Source organism: Lepus europaeus, chromosome 9, assembly GCF_033115175.1.
Source record: "Lepus europaeus isolate LE1 chromosome 9, mLepTim1.pri, whole genome shotgun sequence".
Taxonomy (NCBI): Eukaryota; Metazoa; Chordata; class Mammalia; order Lagomorpha; family Leporidae; genus Lepus; species Lepus europaeus.
This window is the reverse complement of record NC_084835.1, coordinates 104,385,378-104,400,378: the sequence shown is the minus strand read 5'-3', so window position 1 is coordinate 104,400,378 and position 15,001 is coordinate 104,385,378. Positions and strand designations below refer to the sequence as shown.

The 15,001-nt window shown below is 42.7% G+C and overlaps 1 protein-coding gene across 1 annotated transcript in view; it reads right to left on the bottom strand.

The window, feature by feature from the left end:
- Positions 1–14,600, bottom strand: part of WDR7 (WD repeat domain 7) — a 376,393-nt gene extending 361,793 nt beyond the window's left edge. The window contains exon 1 of the mRNA XM_062201720.1: positions 14,390–14,600. The gene's annotated coding sequence lies outside the window, so the exon portion shown is untranslated. The remainder of the gene's footprint in view (positions 1–14,389) is intronic.
- Positions 14,601–15,001: the final 401 nt, after the last annotated feature.

Here is a 15,001-nt window from a genome sequence, read left to right as displayed (position 1 = left end):
ATTAGCCTGTTAAGCCATAGCGCCGGCCAAGATTTACTTATTTATTTGAAAGTCAGAGCTACACAGAGAGGCAGATGGAGGGAGAGAGAGAGAGAGAGAAAGTCTTCCATCCGCTGGTTCACTCCCCATTTGGCCGCAACTGCTGGAGCTGCACCGATCTGAAGCCAGGAGCTAGGTGCTTCTTTCAAGTCTCCCATGTGGGTACAGGGGCCCAAGGACTTGGGCCATCTTCCACTGCTTTCCCAAGCCAAAGCAGATTGCTAGATCTCTAGTGGAGCAGCCAGGACTCGAACCAGCACGCATATGGGATGCCAGCATTGTAGGCAACGGCTTTCCCCACTATACCACAGCGCCGGCCCCTTGAATTCTAATATATAAGATAAATTACTCTACACTTAACCAGAAGTTAATATTTGCTTTGGGAAGGGAGGAAATACTGCAAGATATCATGCTTATCTTCAACAGGGCCAGACTGTAAACAGACTAAAGGTCCAGTAAGTATATACCTACCCAGAAAAGCAATATGCTAACTCTTTGTGTGTGATGGTATAAAGATTGGATTAATACAGAGGAAGAAAACTGGAGCCGACAAACTAAATATGATGCTACTGCAATAAGTCTGGGTATACAGCGATAAGAAGCTTAGCTAAAATGACAAGCATTTTGAACAAAAAAGACAAATATGAACATTACAAAGGAAGAATAATAAATCATAGGGACTGATGAAATATGTAAGTCCACAGGCAAGAAAAATGTTACTTTCTAAGCTGAGTGATAAGGAAAGAGGGAAGGGGGAGGAGCTGAGAGGGGAGGAGCAAGAGAGGAAGAGAAGAAAAAAATGCCAAGTATGAGGCTAATCTAGTCTTAGAGAAATTATAACCAGAGAACTCAACAAAAAGTGTTCCACATGAATGGCAAAAATGCAATGAGCCTTTGCCAAACCAAGCCAGTTCAACATTTACAAAATACAGGTACACTTCTGTTTTGCTTTTTGCTTTTTACATTTAAGTACTTGGCTAATAAGAAATCATCTGTTCTCCTAATCTAGAATGGAAAGAAGTATAGCTCCTTATGATCTTGTAGATTTTTAATTTTGGTCGAGATGTAGGTCCCTTAGCAAGTCACTCAAGATCACCCAGCAAACTGATCTCAGAGCTCAGGGACACACAGAGACTTCCAGACCCTAATGAAACTCTTCACTATTCTACCTTTTCTATTTACCACAAAATACCACCCACCAGAAAACTTTATTAGCCAACCAATTGGTTAAATCAAGAACTTCCCAAAATATATCACTCAATAAGATGTAAATGGAACTATAGTGGTCACAGAAAAAAAGTCATTATTTCTGAGACTAGAAACAGAATGACTGTGACAGACTGTGCCCAGATCCCTCCCTTCAGGACCATCACCCAGCTGCTAACGAGCTCCCAGCACACAGGCCCTAGCTGCAAGCACCCACTAAGACTGCCTCTGCCAAAGACTGACACTTGGTCCTAGCACTTGTCCACTTCCCATGGGACATCCCACATCGCATGACGGACCAGTGCAGAGATATGAAGATCGGGCTCCTCAGCAACTCAAGGTATCTCTGAAGGGTCACTCTACAGTCATGGCTCCCCCAAAGGTCAACTGAAATTCCCTTGAGACTCAGCACAACTTTTATCCACAGCCAAATGTGCTTCCTTTTCGTGGGTGTAGATTCTGAGAACACTCCCTAAACAACCTGAGTACTAATCTCCATCTCAGAGCCTCCTTGCCAGAGAGCCCAAACTGGGAAAATAAGAACCGAAGCTCTTTTTAGTACAATACTGTTCATTACACTATTTTTTCTCTCTTTATAAGTTTGAGAATTTCTGGAATTTTTAAAGGGTAATAGAACTTCAATGTCCATCAACCAGGATTTAATTTAGAAAAATGATGATCCCAAGCTTTGCAATGGAAAAATGCAACATGAAATACAAGGCAACCTCCAAATCATTCAACAGGCGTGCATACACACGCACACACACACACACATTTTGGAATGAATTATACAAACATTAAAACCACCAAGGACTGCCTCTAAAGGGGAAGAATAGGAAAAGGAAGAGATTGATTAGTGCAAGTCCCAGTTCTCAAGATAAGTAACTTTTCCCCACCACCATGGTGGTTTCCATTAAAATAAAGTTAATAAATAAATAAAGTGGCCTTGATTCACCAAATTCTTTTGTTTTAAAGTTGCACATATGCACGCAACATGGAATTTCCAAAATGCATTTAACTTAACACAAATTCATTTATAGAGACTGGCATTATAGAACATTAAGTTAGACTGCTTCTTGGGACATGAGAATACCAAGTCAGAGTATCTGGGATGAAGTCCTGGCTCTGCTTTTGATACAGCTTCCTGCTAAAAATGCACTGGGAGGCAGCGGACAATGGCTTAAGTACTTGGATCCTTGCCATCCACGTAGGAGACTTGGATGGAGTTCCTGCTATGGGCTTTGGCCTGGCCTAGAGATAGTTTATAAGGGCATTTAGGGGGTGAACCAGTGAATATATTTGCAGTGTGGTTATATTTGGAGATAGCGCTTGTGGGGATGTGGTAAAAGTTAAATGAAGTCTGGCCGGCGCCGTGGCTTAACAGGCTAATCCTCCGCCTTGCGGCGCCAGCACACCGGGTTCTAGTCCCGGTTGGGGCGCCAGATTCTATCCCGGTTGCCCCTCTTCCAGGACAGCTCTCTGCTATGGCCCGGGAAGGCAGCAGAGGATGGCCCAAGTGCTTGGGCCATGCACCCCATGGGAGACCAGGAGAAGCACCTGGCTCCTGGCTTCGGATCAGCGAGATGCGCTGGCCACAGCGGCCATTGGAGGGTGAACCAACGGCAAAAAGGAAGACCTTTCTGTCTCTCTCTCTCACTATCCACTCTGCCTGTCAAAAAAAAAAGTTAAATGAAGTCATAAAAGTAGGGCCCTAATGTGATAGGGCTGGTACCCTTATAGCAAAAGGAAGGGACACAAAAAGCTCTACTTCCTGCCACCACTACAAGGTCACAGTAAGAAGGCAGCAATCTGCAAGCCAGAAAGAGAGGAGTCACCCAAAACAAACCCTCTGGACCTTCATCTGGAACTTCTAGACTCCATAACAGTGGGAAAATTAATTTCCATTGTTTAAGCCACATAGTACGTGGTATCTGTTAGAGTAGCTAAACAGACTAAAACTGCTGCCATGGCTCTTAAGCCTCTTGGGTTCTAGAACAACTTACCTCCTTTTATTATGGTAACTTTAAGAAACAAATCATTTGCAGATGCTCCATGTGTTAGATTTTTGTGATTTTTATGTCATTTATCTTATTCCTCAATTGTTTTTCTTATAAACTAGAAATTGGATCTAAAGGCATTATTAGATTCAAGCCAATATTTTTTGGCAAGAATACCCCATAGGTGATATTGGTATACTTCCTGCTGTATCACCAGAGGAAGCATTTGATGTCACATTGTCCTACTATCAGTGATGCAACCTTTGACCATCTGATTAAGCGGTAGTGACCACCAGATATTTCCACTGTAACTGTATATTTTTTCCTTTGAAGCTAACAATAACCAAGTCTGATAAGACCATCCTGTTCCTTAATATCTCATACACGAGACACTGGTAATTCCAGTGTTGTTTCCAAAAGCATTAAGTGATATTCATTTCTTAGTCTATATTTTGACCTTTAATATTGTTCCACATTTGTTTCTTATTGGCACATGATAAACTACTTGATTGTATACTTTGATTTTGTATCCAGGAAATCTCGCTTAATTCTCTTATCAGTTTGCACTTTATTTTGGAATTTGTTGGATTATCTATATACATAGTAGTTTCATTAACATATATTGACAGTTCTGTTGCTTAAAAGCTGACCCTTATACCTAAAATTTACTTTTTGTGTTTAATTTCCTTAACTACACATCCAGCACTATACTAAATAAAGTGAAAGGAAGAAGTTTTGTGGTTTACTCCCAGAGAAAAATATTCACTGTTTTATGTTAGCAATGCTGTTTATTATAAGTTCATTGTAGTCAATCCTTATCATAATAAGGGAATTGCTGTTTCTTACTATTCCACTAAGAGTTTCTGTTTATGGTGAGAAGCTGAATTAAAAGCTTTTCAATATTTTTTTAAAAAAGCTTTAAGACTGCAATGATTATACATGAGAAGTCTAGTGTCAGACCAATGTTAATTTCTCCATTTTTTTTCCTAACTCTCAAATGCAAAAACAAGATGTATTTCTATTCTGGGAACTCAAACATTTGAGGAGAAGAGTGGTTTTAGTCTTTCTACTTCCTGCTCCCCAGGCAGATCCTTTGTGAATTGCATACAAAAACAAACTCAAATCCTTTCTCATGAGGATGGATACATATGAACTACATTTGGCCTTAGCATCCCACCTACCAATGGGGAATATGAGAAGCAGAGACTAAACACTAAATAGCTAAACAAACTTGCCATAGCAGGCTGGCATTATGGCGTAGCAGGTAAAGTTGCTGCCTGCAACGTCAGCATCCTATATGGGTGCTGGTTCATGTCCCAGCTGCTCCACTTCTGATCCAGCATCGCTACTCATAGCCTGGGAAAGACAGTGAAAGATGACCTAAGTGTTTTGGTTCCTGCCACCCACATGGGACACTTGGAAGAAGCCCCTGGCTTCGACTTGGCCCAGCAATGGCTGTTGGAGCCATCTGGAAAGTGAACCAGTAGATAGATCTCTCTCTCTTGCTGTCTCTCCCCTCTCTCTGTAACTCTTTCAAATAAATAAATAAAATCTTTAAAACACACACACACACACACACTTGCCACAGCTGCAATGGAAAAAATAATGAAAATCTTATAAAAGCTCACTCAAATTCTCAAAGATTTCTCCTCATTTGTCAAGAGTTTGTATTATGTGATAGAAGAAGTAATCATTAAGACTATGAATTATCTTTGTGCTTATGTCTTTGCCACTATTAACTGAAGACTTGGAAAAAACTAAAGCAGATAATGAAGATTGCTTACTATAGTCCAATGAGACGGACACACGTTCTGAATACTTAAGCAGCTAACAAGTTTATATTTTCTCATTCAGGTGGCAAAGATATACTCTCAATGAACTTGACACTTTAGGCCTGCTTTGTTAAAGGAAGTTACAGTACTTGAGTTTCAAAAGAACATGTGGATGAGCAGATGGCAACAGGAGACTTCACTTATTTCTTATGGCTCAAACAGCCCTGAGCACATGACAGGTTTTGAAGAACTGCAGAGTTATCTGGTTAAAAATAAATCACAATTTTAAAAGTGGTTCACAGGTTTTGAGGTGTATAAATCCTGTTTTAAATTTCTGCTGCCACAGTAAGGATGCCTGAGCTCTTCCAAGTATGCTCTATCCATCACCCGTCTGCACTCACTTCAAGAGCTACCAATTAAGCTAAAAGCAAAGCATCACCAATGAGTCCCTTTTTAGAGGAAATAGCTTCCATTTGGTAGAACCAATTTTAACTTTCACCTGCCCCCTATTTCTAAGCTCACTTTCATCTTCAATCACTCGTACTTCTTTCCCTCATATTGCCATCAAAACTGTAAATTGAGGGTAGGTATTTGGTGCAGCAGTTAAGTTGTCATTTGGGACACCCACATGCCACTCTCAGAGCCCCTGGGTTTGAGTCCACTTCTGATCCCAGCTTCTTGCTAACATGCTCCCTGGCAGACAGCAGGTGATTGTTCAAGTACTTCAGCTCCTGCCACCAGTGGGAGACCTGGATAGTGTTCCAGGCTCCTGGCCTCAGCATGGCCCAGCCCCAGCTGTTGAAAGCATTTGCAGAATGAACCAGAGGGTAGAAGACATCTCTTTTTCCCTCTCCCTTTCAAATAAATAAATAAAATATTCTTTAAAACTCTAAATTGAGCAACAAGGCTTTGTCCGGCAGAGGGTAAGCTGCTGCCTGGGAAGCTGGCATCCCATATGAATGCTGGTTTCAGTCCCGGCTGCTTTACTTCCAATCCAGCTCCCTGCTAATGTGCCTGAGAAGGCAGCGAAAGACGCTCAAGTGCTTGGGTCTTTGTCGCCCACATGGGAGACTTGAAAGAAGTTCCTGGCTCCTGGCTTCAATCTGGCCCAGTCCCAGCCATTGAGGTCATCTGTGGAGTGAACCAGTGGAAGGAAGCTCGCTCTCTCTCTCTCTCTCTTTCAAATAACTAAAGCTTTATAAAAAATAATAAATTGAGCACTGAAATTTTTCATTGTATATAATTAAACTACTTAGAAGAAGAAGAGGAAATAAACTTGCTCTTCCAAACAGGAAACTGGATTGTCACAACATTCTGGGAGTCAGCAAGACGTGCTGCATAAGCATGAAGGTTTGAGAGTCACACTGGGGAAAAACCCAGCTCCTCTATTTACCAACACTAAACTTTGAAGATATAGGTAGCCTCTCTAAGTTAGAGTGTCCTCATTTGTAACATCACCTTCCTCCTTAAACACTAGAGAAAGTGCTCTTCCTGTCAGGAAAAAAAAAAATGTTCTTGACAAAGTCACCAATGACCTCCCCCAGTGCCAAATTCCAAGTCATGTCCTAATCCTAAATACACCTGACCTACCAGCAGCATCTGACATACTGTATACTCCCTCCTTGAAACACTTCTTTACTTGGCATCCAAGTGTTCATACTTCCCTGACCTTACATGTACTTCTCTGGCTTTTATTTGCCCTCTTCCTCGCCTTTCTTGCCCTTTAACTGTTGGCACACACAGAGCTTAGTCCTTGACTTCTCTTCTCTGGCAATACTCCCAATGAGCTCATCAGGTCTCACACTGGGGCCGGTGCTGTGGTATGGTAAGTTAAGCATCTGCCTGTGGCACCAGCATCCCATATGGGGACGGATCCGAGTCCCAGCTGCTCCACTTCTGATCCAGCTCCCTGCTGACGGCCTGGGAAAGCAGTAGAAGATGGCCCAAGTGCTTGGGCCCTGCACCCATGTGAGAGACCCGGAAGAAGCTCCTGGCTCCTAGCTTCAGCCTGGCCCAGCACCAGCTATTGCAGACATTTGGGGAGTGATCTCCCTCCCTTTCTCTGTAACTCTACCTCTCAAGTGAATAAATAAATCTTTATAAAAATAAATAAATACCACCTACACATTGACAACTCCACAATTTATATATATTGTGGCTCTCTTCTGAAGTCCAAATTCACATCCACACTTCTTAACATCTGCTCTGCATAGCTAATACGCTTCTCAAACTTGTCCAAACTTGTGGGTGCCTGGTCTTCTTCCTCAAACATGCCTTCCCCCATATCAGTTCACAGCAACTCCATTTTTATGGCTCCACAGGCCCAAATCCTAGAATCCTCTTTAATTCCTCTCTCATACAAACAATCCACATCCCAATCCACCAGCAAACTCCACTAGCTACACCTTCAACATACATTCGGAATCCAATGACTCCTTCACACCTTCACTAAATCCCAGCATCTCCCACCAAGAATAACACAATATTTTTGTAAATGGTCTCTGTTTCCATCCTTGCCCCCACTACAATCCCAACATAACATATCACTGATGATATTAAGAAAAAAAAAAAATCAGACCATGATCACAGCTCAAAGTCTTCCGAGGGCTTCCTTTCTCCCACAGAGTAAAAGCCAAACTATTCAAGAGCCTGTCTTACATAGGTAAGGCAGTTGTCCTCTAACTTGCTCACTTCTCCATCTATTCCAATTCACTAGCGTTCACAAAGATACCAAGCAGGATCTCACCTCAGAACACTGGTCTCCTATACTTCTTCATGATGCTCTCTCACTCCCCATCAGGTCTCTGCCAAAATGTCACCTTCTTTTACAAGTTTAAATAGGATTTGTCTCCCCAAAACTCATGCAGCTGTTTATACTCTAATGGCTTAATGTTACTGGTGGAGATGTGATGTTAAGGTAGCCTCTAAGACATGGAGATGGTGGCAGATCTTTGGGTCACTGGAGGCATGCCCTGGAGAGGTGGCTCTCACAAGAGGTTTGCCTTTTTCAGTTCAAGTTCTACCTATGTTTTCTCTCCTTCCTGACTTGTGTTATGACTGCCTCTACATCCACCAGGAGTAGCCTCCATCTGACATGGGATTATGGGGTTGCTTTGTCCTGTAACCTCAAGTGTAAACTAAAAAAAACCTTTTTTTTTTAAGATTTATTTATTTATTTGAAAGACAGAGTTACAAAGAGACAGAGGCAGAGAGACTGAGAGAGGTCTTCCATCCACTGGTTCACTCCCCAAATGGCCGTAACAGCCAGAGCTGAGCTGATCCAAAGCCAGGAGCCAGGAGCTTCTTTCGGGTCTCCCATGCAGGTGAAGGGGCCCAAGGACTTGGGCCATCTTCTATTGCTTTCCCAGGCCATAGCAAAGAGCTGCATCAAAAGTGGAGCAGCTCGGACTTGAACCAGTGCCCATAGGGGATGCTGGCACTGCAGGCAGCGGCTTTACCTGCTATGCTACAGCACCGCCCCCCAATAAACCTTTTCTTTCCCAATAAGATCTTCCTGGGTATTTAAATTCACAAAAAGTTGACTCTCCTGACCATCAAAAAGAGTAAAACCCACCGCCCAAACAGTGTTTACAATCATCAAACATACCATATGTTTTATTTATCATGTATCACTCCTGCTATAATGTAAACTCCATGAAAGCAAAGATTTATTTTTGTTTTATTATCTATTTATTCTCAGTACCTAAAATCTCTGCCAATTTTGTTTTGGTGTACTCATTAGTATTTTGGAGTATATCTAGATTTTATACACTTTGGATTTTGCGGAGTTTCTTATCAATTTCTACAATAATGTCAACAGTTAATACAATCCTCCTTAAATAAATACCATTAACATAATAATTGTGCTTTTTCCCCAGCTGCAGGTTTTGCCTATATTCCCACCTCTTTTTCTATCTGTGACACACATAGGGTAAAATACACCTAAGGACTTATGAAGCAAATTAGCTTGCGTCCTCACTAGGCCTGTTAATGAATTGCAAAACAGTTTCCTAAAGTAAGTAAAGTGATATTTTATTAGTCTGAACTTTTCTTTCTCACTAATGCTGGTTAACGTTGTTTTGTTATTTGAAATGTTTTCTTTAAAAAAGAAAACAGACAGAGTCCTTAAGGAAGGCAATCAAATAAATAAACTTGACCGTGAGAACAAAAGGTAACTGGTTCAGTCTTTTACCACTGACATGTACTATCAACATTTAGAGAGAAATGTGTTATGTACAAAAGACTAGTGAAATAGCTTCAGTGAGTTTGAAGGGCCATAAATTACAAGTACTAGCTGAATGGGCAACACTGGTCTACAAGTCATGTACATCCAGGTTCCCTATTAGCCCTTAGCACTTCAGCAATTTCTTCTACCCAGAACTCAGCAGGGTCCCCACATTCCACTCTTCCATCATTTTACAGCTCCTTCTAACACAAGCAATCCCTAGTCAGAAAACCTGAAATCTCACTGAATATCACCAACATATTTTTGAAGAGATGCCCAATTTTATTTAAAATAGTTAATATTTTATAAATATAGTGCATATGCTCTTTAATAGAAAGAAATAAAAATTACACTTGGGCCCTTAACGACCTTTTAAAAAAAAGTCATGACAAAAGATTTCTCCTTCCAATAAAATCTTTTTATGTTCAGGTTAACTTTAATTATCAGATACAAAAGAAGACAAATAAGCCATGACTATAGAGCTCAAATTCTAAGTTACTGGGGCATTATGGCATGCAGGTAAAGGAGCTGCCTGCAGTGCTGGCATCCCATCTGGGTGCCAGTTCGAGTCCCAACTGCTCCACTTGCAATTCAGTGTCCTGTTACTGTGCCTTGAAAAGCAGAAGATGACACAAGCACTTGGGCCCCTTTACCCATATCAGAAACCTGGAAGAAGCTTGTGGCTCCAGGCTTCAGACTGGCCCAGCCCTGGCTGCTGAAGCCATCTGTGGAGTGAACCACCTGATAAAAGGTCTCTGCCTGGGGGCCAGTGCTGTGGCACAGTGGGTAAAGCCTGCAGGGCCAGCATCCCATATGGCCGCCGGTTTGAGTCCTGGCTGCTCCACTTCCAATCCAGCTCTCTGCTATGACCTGGGAAAGCAGTAGAAGATGGCCCAAGTCCTTGCTTGGGCCCTTGAACCCACGTGGGCGACCCAGAAGACACTCCTAGCTTCAGATCAGCGCAGCTCCAGCCATTGCAACCAATTGGGGAGTGAACCAGTGGATGGAAGACTTTTCCCTCTCTCTTTCTCTCTCTCTCTGCCTCTCCTTCTCTCTCTGTGTAACTCTTTCAAATAAATAAATCTTTAAAAAAAAATTTCTGTCTCTCTTGTCTCCCCTCTCTCAAGCAATTAAACAGAATGACCTACTGAAATATGCAGCACTTTGGATTAATCTCCACAACTGTCTAATTCAATAATTTGAATAAGAGTATCCAGCAGAGCAGTTAAGGCGCCGCCTGAGAGACCTGAATCCCATATCTGACCAGTGGAGTACCCAGCTCCACTTCCGATTCTGCCTACTGCAATGCACACCCTGGGAGGCAGAGGATGATGGCTCAGGTAGTTGTGTCCCCGCCACCCATATTGGAGAACAGAATTGAGTTCCTGACTCCTGGCTTTGGCCTGGCCCAATCTCAGCTACTGTGGGCATTTGAGGAGTGAACCAGTAGATAAAAGATCTGTGTCTCTGTATCTCTTTCTCTCTCTGGATTTCAAATAAAATGAAAACAAATAAATGAAAATTTAACAAGAACAATTTGGGGAACTGGCATTGTGACACAAAGGGTTAAGCCTCCACTTGCAATGACCACTGCCCATATGAGAGTGCCAGTTTTAGTCCCAGATACTCCATTTCCAATCCAGTTTCCTGCTCATACACCTGGAAATGCAGCAGATGATAGCCCAGGAACTTGGGACTCTGTCATCTATGTAGGAAACCCAGATGGAGTTCTGGGCTCCTGGCTTTGGCCCGGCCCAGCCCTGCCTATTGCAGCCATTTGGGGAGCGAATGGAAGATATCTTTCTCTGTCTCTCCCTCTGTCACTCTGCCTTTCAAATAAATATAATAAATCTTTAAAAAATAAAATAAAACAGCAGGTATTACAGCAAGAACAGACAAATAAAAGCAACAAAATCAAGTGTTCAGTATCCATGATAATTCAATATACAGTAAGTGTGACATCATTATCTATGGGAAAGGGAGAGAATGAAAGCAGAACTGTTACATCCTGGGGAAAACAAAGTGAAGTATAAAATTGTGACAAACAAAGGTAGACACTGAATGTGTTAAAGACTTACATATTTAAAAGGAAACTATGAAGTTAGTAGCACATCAAAAAGTAACTTTGTGACATAGAAATGGGGAAAAATTGTGAAACAGAATCTTTAAAATACAAGCCATCAGGCAAATTTTTTAGCTTAATTATGTCAAAATTGAAGATTTCTGGTCAATGAAGGACATCTCAGAAAAGGTTATCAACAAACTAAGAACAAATATACCCATAATATTTAAGGGACTAATATGAAAGATATACAAGAAACTTCTACAAATCAACAAGAAAACAACTGAAACCATAAAATAATGAGTAAAAGAATAAACAGGCAACTTTACAAAAAGAACCCAAAAAAATAAAATGCACCCAAAGAAATACCCAAATGTGGCCGGCGCCATGGCTTAACAGGCTAATCCTCTGCCTTGCAGCACCAGCACACCGGGTTCTAGTTCCGGTCGGGGCGCCGGATTCTATCCCAGTTGCCCTTCTTCCAGGCCAGCTCTCTGCTATGGCCCGGGAAGGCAGTGGAGGATGGCCCAAGTCCTTGGGCCCTGCACCCATATGGGAGACCAGGAGAAGCACCTGGCTCCTGCCTTCGGATCAGAGCGATGAGCCGGCCACAGTGGCCATTAGAGGGTGAACCAATGGCAAAAAGGAAGACCTTTCTCTCTGTCTCTCTCTCTCACTATCCACTCTGCCTGTCAAAAAAAAAAAAAGTCAGTGTGAGTCTGTTACTCTCAGGATGTATGATTTAATCCCTAGCATAACAATGTTACATAGCTATCTCTTGATAAAAGAAATATAATTATCTTTAAAAAAAAAAAGAAATACCCAAATGTATTAGTCATAGCGAAATGTAACTTAAAATGAGATATAATGCATATCTATTAGTCTGGAAAAACAGGACAATGAACAACACAAACATTGGTGGGGACACAAAGAGCTAGGAACCCCCACAAATTACTCTGCAGGAGAAAGTCACTGCAGCCTGTTTTGGAACACAATCTGATAGTACTTCAACAAAATATATGAATACTCCCATAATTGTAAACCACAGTCCTGGATGCTTATTTCAAAGAAAGTATAAAAGTTTCTCAAAGAAAGTATTTAGAGATCTAAAAGACAGGTTTATCAAAGTATTCTCATGCGTAGCCACAAACAATAAACTATCCTATATGGACAATCTGAAATATATGTTTTGATCTTCAAAACGTAATGGAGGAAGAATAAAACTTTTATGCAATATATGGCATTATATCATTTCTATGAATTAAAAAATGTGGACACTTCTAACAATATACACTAATAACACGAACAGAAGGCTAACTATCACACATGTTAGAATGGGTGCCGCTGGACTGATCAGCAAGAAAATGGAGTGGGAATTGGAAATAATAGGTAATGCAGGAAAAAACCAAGAGGGATGCCTTGAACAGCCCGGTGATGATCACACTGCATTGAGTAAGATTAACTCAATCCTCTGCACCTCAGAGACAGAACCAACAGTAAGGACTCATGCCTAGCATACATACCTCTAAAGCTAAGTGTCACCTACCCTCCCCCTGAGGAAGGCACACAAGTTAAAATTTTTCCTCATTATTTTTAAGGTTCTTAGAGCTACATGAAGAAAGCACTCCACTTCCTTTAACTTTCACATAGGATTTATATTCACAACAAAAAACAATATCAAGGCAAAATACTTCAAGACATAGATACAGGCAACAATTTTTAATAAGATCCCAAAAGCATGAGCAATAAAAGCAAAGAATTATATCAAACGAAGAAGCTTCTCACAGCAAAGGAAACAATCAACAGTGTGAAGAGACAAAAGGAAATTGTAAGATACAAGGCTCATTACCCCCCAAATTTAAGTGATAAACAATGCAATGCCCAGTCCCTCTGATACATCCAGTCACTGAGATCTATTGAAAATTTAACTACAGCTGACAATAAGAAAACACAAAGTGTATACACTGCTTTTCCTGTTAAGTAAAGTTCTGGAACATTTATAAAATAAAGATAAGCATTTACAAAGACCAATGTCTCTACCATATCTCTACTTGATATAAACAAGGAGGCATTTACTATACAAAATGCTAATTTGTCTTCCCAATTTAAAGTAACCAAGATCTGTTATTTGGGTGTAATCACGACAATTTTTGATTCTTCATAATAAGGCTGCTTTCAACTCATTATTGACACTTTTTCCACCTCCACACCTCAGCAAGTTTGCTAGTAAAAGAAGAAGCAGATCGAAATTGGAAATTTCTGCATAATAAAATGTCCAAAACTCAATTTAGGGTTTCATAAAACCAGCGGTTGTTGTAATCATGTCTATAAAATCCTAAGAAATAAAAGTAAGAGAGTTTCAATTCGCCTCTTTTGGTTTCATGGCAAATGTCGCTGGGACCGAATGTGCAGCTGCCAGCGGGCAAACCCTGAAATCAGCAGCAACAACAGCCCCACAGCAGCTACAGACTGTAAGGACCGGCAGAGGACCTGGGAAACGGACGTGGCCAGTGGGTCAGAAACACAAAACACAGGGTAGTGCTGGCCTCCAGGCACAGCTCCAGGACGCTGGGACCCCCGCCTTGGAAAGTGAGCGGGAGCAGCAGGAATCAGACCAAGTCCCAGCGCAAAGGGGTGAGAACTGGCAGGTGGCATCTCACGCATGAAACGCTACCAGATGTCTCAGTCCCCAACCCAAGGGCAGACTCAGGAGGGGGCCAGCAGGTAAGGACAGACCCTCTGCACCCCGGAAGCAGGCGCCAGGAAACCCACGGTCGTCTCCAGCCACCTCCTGCCGTTCGGAGGGTCCCTGCGGGCAAGGCTGTTCTTACTTCAAGATCGGAAGCCACTGTCGCCAGAAGCAAATGTCACTCACGATCCCTGGATGGTCTCCTCGGCCCTGGCAAAGTCGCCCGGCTGTGGGCCTGAAGCTACAGGCGACGCTGGAAACACAGCTTCCCGCAGCAGAGATCTGACAGCTGGCGCCGCCCCCGACACCAGGGGGTTTGTGAGCCCTGACCGCCGACCCCTGACTTCGGCGGTGGAGACACAGCCCGCTCCGCCCGAGGGAACTGGAAAGCCCCCTTACCTGTCACAGCTTCACCTCATGCCGCGATCTGTGAGACCACCCGTGCGCACCCCAGCAAAGGAAGACACGGCGAGGGCGTAGCGAAGGAGGATGTGGGGTGCGCGAATCTGGATGGGAAAACCTTGGGGGCCGCAAGCCCTGACCAGCCGCGGTCTCGCCACCGAGGATGCACAGTGCCGGCACCGTTGCCGCCGCAGTAAATCAGCTGACACCAGCCTCCACTGCCGTGACTTTCGCGACAACTGTCGTAAAAGCGAGGGGGAAGGGAGATGTTCACTATTTCGCTATACGCCTCGCTAGGCTGGCGCTGAAGGAACCGGCCGCGTCACCATGGAGACCGAATGGCCTCGGAGGGATCAACTGTGGGCAAGGAGTGCGTGGCCGCCATTTTGGTTAGGGGAAGTGCGTTCTGTGCTGGCTTCTCGCCTTTTAACACCAGTGTCGAGAGGACCAAGATGGAGGGAAGGATGAAATAGCAAGTCTAGGTCTTCCGGGCGACCAGGATGTTGCAAGTTTACACTTCTGCCTATGCGACTCCATCCAGGCTCTTGGAAAATATTAGTTACTATGTCCTTATGGCTTCTGAACTCAGCTGTTAGCCATGACGCAGAG